The 7,975-nt window shown below is 48.3% G+C and overlaps 1 protein-coding gene across 6 annotated transcripts in view; it reads right to left on the bottom strand.

Annotated features, from left to right (window-relative positions):
• ZNF76 (zinc finger protein 76) overlaps window positions 1-6,714 on the bottom strand; it is a 29,069-nt gene extending 22,355 nt beyond the window's left edge. For 3 of the 6 annotated variants that reach the window (XM_040249861.1, XM_040249864.1, XM_040249862.1), the window contains exon 1: window positions 6,450-6,666. The gene's annotated coding sequence lies outside the window, so the exon portion shown is untranslated. Of the gene's footprint in view, window positions 1-6,335 lie in introns of all 6 variants that reach the window. The other 3 variants (XM_040249859.1, XM_040249860.1, XM_040249863.1) reach the window with 3 other exon arrangements.
• Between the last annotated feature and the right edge of the window lie 1,261 nt (window positions 6,715-7,975).

The raw sequence follows: 7,975 nt of genomic DNA on the forward strand, positions 1-7,975 counted from the left end.
CCCTGCAACGGAAGCACAGAGTCCTAACCTGTCCTAACCACTGGACTGCCAAAGTCCTTATATCTTATATTCTTGTTTAGTTGGTCAGAGACTCTCCTTAAATGGAAACATAAACATCTAAATGACACAGGATAAGATGTTTGTGCTTCCAGATGCAGTGAAGGGATTACTCTGCCAGTTATGTTATTTTTCCCTTAAACTTAACTCTTTTGGGATGAAAATAACACACTCCTACTTACTGTTAAACTGCTTATAATTCAAGTTCTTAGAGAGCAAGCATTTCGGCTTAATTAGCACCTTACAAAGAATGTGCCCACAGATACTAAATGAATAACACTACTAGGTCACATAGCTAACTGAGCTCTTTAGCTCAAATTTGAACCCTAAATCAGCTCCACTTATTGTCAATCAGATCTGATTGAAACTTCTGAGACTGGCTTTGAAACCCTTCATCTACCGCAGAGACATAAGCTCCCTAGAAGTTCCTGGCAGAAGAGTAAATGCTGAGTGAAGGAATGGAAGAGGGAAGGAACTGAACCCCACCATCCCAGCTCTTTCTCCAGCCCCAGATGGATGCCCACTTTTTCCTCACTTGAGTTACCACCTTGCCTCATCTATGACAGCCACAAAGTTTTCTCCCAGACCCAGTTCAAGAACAAGATTTCCTTGGCCAACACCACACTAGACCAACAGTCAGACCCCAGCCACTTCTTCTGCACTCAGCAATGAAGTTACTACACTAGGCGGCTCATCTGCAGTGTTCCATGAGGGCACGGATATATTTCCCTGTCATTGGATCCTCTGTGTCCAGAGCCCAGAACATGGCAGGCATTCACTGGGTATTGCTTTAGTGAAGGAACGGAGGACTCAGCACCAATAACGTTACCCCGTGTAGAGCTCAGCAGTTTCCAACATGCTCTCAGATATACAGATACATTATCTCACTTGCTTTAAGCATTGCTCTCACAGTGGGAGGGGCTGAGAAGACAGCTCATTTCTAGTCTAAAGCAGTCATTCTGCAAATGGAGAGACAGAGGCCAGAGCTGCCAGAGGAGTCCCCAAAGGATCACATGGCTACCCGGGGGCAGAACTGAGTCTCACATCGGAGCCGTCAGTGTTCTTCCACTCTACGCCTTTGTCTCTGGCCTGGTAACAGTGTTCTTTCAGTTCCCAGAAGGGCAGACATTCACTAACAAGTCGAGGAGACTTGTGTATCTAGCTGCTTACTCAATATTTCCATGTCCCCAAACATCTCAAACTTGACATATTCAAAAGTGAACCCCGTAGCTCCCTTCCTCGCTGTATGCCCTTCTTCCAGGCTCCCACTTTTCAGTAAATGGAAACTCCACTGTTAAACTGCTCCAGCCAAAAGTGACAGCGCAATCCTCAACTTCTCTATTTCTTTCGCATGCCACTTCCAATCTTTCAGCAAATCCTACTGGCTCCTCTTTCAAAACATATCCAGAATTCAAGCACTTCTTACGCTTCGGCTTTTTACTTCGGGTCCGAGCTACCCACTTTTCTTGCCGGGACCATAGCAGTAGTTCCATAATCAATTTCCTTCCTTCCACTCTTGCCCACTACAGCTTATTCTCAACATAGCAGCCAGAATGATCCTTTATGTCAGATCATGTCACTTATGTGCCTCGAACCCTCCAATGGCTCCCATCTCACTCACAATTCACAAAAAATCCAGGGGCCTATAAGGCCTAATACGATTTCCCACAAATCTCCTCCCATCCACATCTCTTGCTGTGTTTCTCCTCTCTCACCCTCCTGCAGCCATAATGACTGGTGTCCTCACATCTCCTGAACATATGAGGCATATTCTTGCCTCAGGGCCTCTGCACTTGCTCTCTGACAGCAGAGGGAATATACTTCCCTCAGATAAATGCCTGGCTCACCCCTTAACTTCCTTTGGGTCTTTGCTTAGATGTTACCTTTCAGTGAGACCTTCCTTGACCACCCTAACAAAATTTAATACCCTGACTTCTGGTACTCTTTATCTTCCTTCTCTGCTTAATTTTCTCCATATATATTTTACTTGTTTATCATGTGCTTCTGCTTCATCCCAACAGGTGAGCTACTTAAATCCTGGAGCTTTTATTCACTACTCTATCCCCAGTACTAGAAAAGTACCTGGCTTCTAGCAGATATTCAGCAAACATTAGTGGAATGAATGAATGAGTAAATGAATGAATGAATGAACATCTTACTTTAGAATCTCCCAGTAATCTAAAGGGTTCAGGCCAGAAGGGGAAGACCCTGGTTGAGCTCTGACCACTCCCTCACTGCCAGCACAGCTTGTCCTTCTTCTTAGGTCCAGCCCAGTCCCTTACTGTAAGAAACCAGGTCTGGGCTGGAAAGCAAGGCAGGACCAGGGCAACAGGTGCTTGTTGCCAGGATGGTACAATTCTGCACAGTGCTAATTTTTGGCTTTGGCTTCCTGATACCTCATAAACAGAAGAGGTCAAAAATAGGTTGGGACTAGATAGTAGTACTGACTCAGTTTAACAGCAACTCATCTGCTTCTATCTTTCAAGGAACAGTGCTAAACTTGCACGTGTTCACCTAGCTGTCCTCTTCTTCTTTCTCAAACTCTTTATTTTGGATTTCAAACATGCAGAATAGTAGAAAGAATAGTATAATGAACTCCATGAACCCATTACCCCAATTCAACAATTACCAACATTATGTCAGTTTGGTTTCTTCTATTCTGTCTCTGCAACCCCCACTAAATATTTCATGAAGCTGTTTTCTTGAGAACTGATCTACATATGACACACTCTGGTCTTGTTAACACTGTATTCCAGCAACTATATCAACCAATTTCTCTAGTCTTACCAGAAATACAGTTAAAAAAAAAGCACTTACACCCATTCTCTCACCAAAGCAATGACTAAAAAAGGAAGTATCTAAATTCCAGACTGTTTAAATCAAGGGACTTGCCACTTATCATGTTTGGAGGGATTTGGGGAGAAGGGTTTTGTAGCTACAAAATAGATGTAGACATGAGCTGTTTTCACTTGTTTGTATCTGAGGCAGAATTTCTGAATGAGCTTGTTCAATCCAAGAAGTGTTTACTGACTACCTGCTACCTATGAGGGACAGGATTAAGATGACAGAAGCTAAGAAAACCCAGCCTCTGTTCTCAAGGAAATCACAGTTGTGGGGTGGAGGATGGGTGTTGGGTGAGAAGAGTGGAGTAGGAATAACTAACATCCAAGGCAGAATACATTCTAGCCTGAGAGATTAAACAAACCCAAGGCGAAAGTTCCTTTTAAAAAAATCAATTCACAGAATTTGCAGACCCTAAGATTTACCTCTTCCTTAACTCTAGTTTTGCCCTCTGCTGAATTTATTGATATACAGCCAATACGTATATTATATGGGATCAGAGAATTCAGTGACCCACAAAATAGACTTTTGGAAGTGGATCTTTCATGTCACATGTTGCTACTTACCATCCAGTTTCCTGGTGGCAGAGAACTGGAAAGTCCTCCCAGGGTTTGGAAAACAATGGGGCTACCTCAAGGCTGACAATCAAAGTGTTCTACTCTTTGAGAGCATATACAACAAGGAGCTTCATAAACAGAAGAGACTGTGTCAAGGAGACATGGCTAGATGGATTCAGAAGGAATTCCAAGAACCCTCTCCTGGCTACCTAAAGGACTGTGACCTTAGTGATCTATTATCAGAAGAGTGCAGCTCTTTGGACAAACCAATGAGGTTTGGTTGGCCAGGCTGTGTAGGAAGGAGAAAGTGCGTGGTCATTCATATGCCCCTGGAATTAGATGCACAGAGAGTGGAAGAAGGGCAGAATTAAGATGGAAGAAAGGTTTACATCATAATCAATGTTACCAAGATTGGTGAGGTGACGATGCATCAGAGAAAAAGAGTAAGGTAGGAAAAAGGCACTGTGAGAATGGATGGGGCACAGGAATAGGGATAAGGAAAGGGACGATTCTAGTTTGAAAAGGAGATCACTGATGGAAGTGAGAAAGATGCCACGTGATCCAAGAATCTTGAGAGGCAGGATCTCACAAGATACTGAACAGGAGGGACCTTTGTGAAAAGGAGGGACCTCTGAATGGGAGGGTGTACAGATTATGAAGGATGGGTTCCCACTGGAATGGAAAGGGGTCACTTGACTGAAGCTGGGTGAAGTGGTCACTAGATAAAGGTTTGGGGTAATAGGATGTAGCTATGGATGGCAGAAGGGAGGCAGCTGGACACTCATAAGAGATTGGAAATCTCTTATTTATATGAATACCTGGGGGTAAGCAGACTTAGGATGAGAGGATTTGGGGTGAAGTGCCAGTGAGATGGGAGACACCTTAGGATAAGCGGGAGCTCCAAGGACTCATAGGGTGAGAGGATATTTGGACAAAGGATAAAGAGAGGTACTAAGGTGCAGGGGTCTCAGGACACTTGGGGTCAGAAGTTATGAATAATGGGTTGAGGAAGACACCAAGCCATGTGGCAAAGGTTAATATTAATAGAAACCTTGGAGGTCATGGCAAGTGTTGATGTTGGGCTTAGGAATTATTAGAAAATAAGGAACAAGGGGCTGAGGGTAACCTGGAAACCCAGGTAGGTTTAGGAGCTACGGATCAAAAGAGTTTTGAAGATCATAGGTTCAGATGCCAGCTCTGCTACTCATCTGGGTGAGTTCCAGGTTTGTCATTTGTTTAAAACTAAACCAAAACAAACAAAGTATGGGAGATAGTGGTAGACATAGGAAGAATCACGTCTTGGGTTTGTGAAGGGAAAACTTAATTTACACATACAAAGCGTGGTACACAGTAGGTGCTCAGCACTAAGTGCTAATCTTCATTAAGGAGATACCAGAGTCAAGAGCCAAAGAAGTGAGGAGGCCATAGGAGATCTAAGAGGACAGGGACTCCAAGAGCTCAGGGGTACAAAGATAATGCAAAGTGTGAGGGCTGCATTCATTATCTGCTGACTCCCTAGCACCCAGGATGGAGTTAAGACCCATAAGAGCTTCTCAGCATATACTTAAGGGCTCCCTTAGGCTAGGCTTGGTGCCAAGTGCTTGAATACCTCAAGCACTACTGTTATCCTCCAGGAGGAGAGGTGACAACTGAAGCTAAAAGATATGCCCAAGACACCATAGCTTAAGGGCCAGAGTCAAACCAGAGGAGGTCTCTAATCACATCAATACCCCAAGCTGAAATACTCTTATTCTGCTTTGCAAACATGTTAACTGATGAGGCTTGATCGAGGGAAATGGGTACAGCCTATTGTGTAGGGAGTCACAGGAGTGAAGGAATAAGGTTAAGAAGTGAGTGGACCCTGGGGTAAGGTTACAACAGTAAACTTCTAGCTAGGAATACAAAAATGATTGCAAACAAATATTATCTTGCTTGAGAATTGTAGAACTTCACAGCTGGAAGGAAACTGAGGTCATTTAACCCAACCTTACCATAAGAGAGATGAGAAACTCAGGTCCAGAGAGAGGAAAGGACTTCTAGTGGCCGAGCTAAGACTTGAATCTGGGACCACATACTCAATCCAGATTCTCTGATGCCTCCAACTACATCTGCTTCATATTCATCTCTATAATTTCCTGGGCACCAGCTCTGTGCTACGGCACTTGTTAAGTCACGTGCTGGTTGACCCTGGGGGGCGGAAGTGCAGACAGGAATGTCAGCGGAGGTGACTTCAGGATGGAGGGGGAACACGGAATGAGGTCATGAAGTTACAGGGAAAAGAATGGATTATCAGATATTGAGGGTTACCTAGAAGATGACTGGGTGAGAAACTATTTTAGACGGCTGAGTTTAGGAGTTACCAGAAAAGGTTTGAGGGGAATCACCAAGTTTGTGTGTGGGGGGGGAATACAAGGTAGAACTGGACGGGTCACCAGACTAGTGGAGTCAGTAAGGTTTGAGGGGATGTGGGGATGTCTGGTCGTCAGTCACTGGTTCAGAGCTGGGGGAGTCACTGTGTTGGTGGGCCCCTGGGCAGTGCCAGGGAAGTTCCTGGATTGCCAGAGTCAATGAGTAAGAAGTGAGGATTAGCTGGTGAGGTCTTAGGGTCACTGGGTGGGGGGTCAAGAGATGGGGGCGGGCGCAGTCACACGGTGGGGTGTGGGAGTCACAGGGCAGGAGTCGCAGGGCGGAATTGGGGGGGCAGGGATGGGGGCCAGGACCCGAGGTGCGGGAGGGCCAGGCCGCCGACCAGCAGTCAGGCCACCGAGCTACAGGGCCAGAGGAGGGTGGGCACGCCAGGCTCGGGACCTCCCCGGGACCCTGCGCCCGCCCGGCCTCCCACCTGGGCACGGTGGACCCACTCTTCCCGCAGCCACCAACCTGACAGCCCCCGAGGGCGACTCCGCCGACAGACCGCCATGCACCGGGCCCCGCTACCAGCGCCGGCCCCGCAACCCGCCTGCGCCATAGCCCGCCCGCCCGCGAGCCGCTTGCCTCGCGCGATATCCAGGTTCCAGGGCCGCCGCACTTTTCCTCTCCTCTAGGCGGGCCTCCACCGAGCCCGGGAACCCGTATAGAAAATACAGGGCAGGCTCCACCCCGCACCCCGAGTCGCGGCGGCCGCCGTCTCGCTTATCCCGGTTCCCGGGCCGCCGGAGCCCGGGCGGCCGGGGTCTCGAACGGTGCCCCTCAGAGCCCCGCCCCGCCCCCCGACCCGGGTGACGCGCCGCCCGCCAGGCTGGGCGCCCGGGGAGGGCGTGATGACGTCACGACGCCCCGGTCAGGGCCTGGGCGCGGCTCGCGAGCCGGGTCGTCTCTATAGCAATAAGGAGCCGCCACCTGTTCCTTTGAAGAGGGGACTCGGTCACCTGAGGCCTCAGGCGGGCATGGGGAGGAGTCCGAGGCCCCGCGGGCTCTGCGCCGTCACGTCGGCCGCCTGCGGGCGAGAAGGTGCGCTCCTGGTGCCGGGGCGGGCCGGAGGGGCAGATTGTAAGGGAAGCCCTGCCTCTCCTCAGAGCTCGGAGCCGCCAGGCGGCCTCCTGCGCCTTTAGGGTCCTGAGGCGCTTTGCTGTGCGCAGTCGGCACGCACTGCCTGTGATCTGCGACCCACCCCCTGAAGGAAGCAACTGCAGGTATTACTAGCACCTTATTGAAAAGGACGACGTCGAGAAGCCGTGAGGGACTCGCCTGTTGAAGGAGTGCGCCCTGACGGTCCTCTCGGGTTCTCTCACTCTCATTCCCCCGTCAGTCCCACCCCAGCCTCAAAACCAGCTACTGCTGATCTTGGTAGGTTCGTTTCGAGGTGAACAAAGCCAGGGCCTTTTATGGATTCCCCCTGTCACCAGGAGGGACTATGATTGAAGGATTTTCAAACAAAGTTAAAGAGAGTGAGCTTTGGTAAAAATAAATAAAAGAGAGAAGTTAGCTGAGGAACTGGTAAAGGTTGCCTCTTAGAAGAAGAATTGGGTGACTGGACGAATGAAGTGAGAAGCTTTACCCTCTCTGTCCTTTTAGACTTTAACTCCTTTCTTTTGTCTCCTCTCTCCCCTCCCCCCCAAAGAAAATTTAACTTAAAAAAATTTTTTTTGAAGGGAGTATTCCAAAAGCTAGAAACGTTTACAAAGTACTGTGTTTGGGGTCTGTGGTAGCTAGCTAAAGATGCCATAGGAGGCATGGGTGATTGCTTTCCACAAAGCCTCCCTTTCAGTTTTAGACATTCTCTGTTCCGCATCTTCCTAGTTTGGGCACCACAGTTCCAGAGGTGGAACTGGGGCTATAGTTCTCATCAAGTTCTCAGCTTAGGAGGGTGTGAGTGACAATTGATGGCCTATTCTTGTGGTTAATAATTAATCCTTTCTATGTGCTGTGTGTTAAGTTGCTTCACTCGTATCGGACTCTCTGCGACCCTATGGGGGTCAGAGGAGCCAGCCAGGCTCCTCTGTCCATGGGATTCTCCAGGCGAGAGTACTAGATTTGGTGGCTCTGCCCTCCTCCAGGGGATCTTCCCTTCCAGGGATCGA

The sequence above is a fragment of the Oryx dammah genome, unplaced genomic scaffold, assembly GCF_014754425.2.
Source record: "Oryx dammah isolate SB20612 unplaced genomic scaffold, SCBI_Odam_1.1 HiC_scaffold_11, whole genome shotgun sequence".
NCBI classification, from domain to species: domain Eukaryota; kingdom Metazoa; phylum Chordata; class Mammalia; order Artiodactyla; family Bovidae; genus Oryx; species Oryx dammah.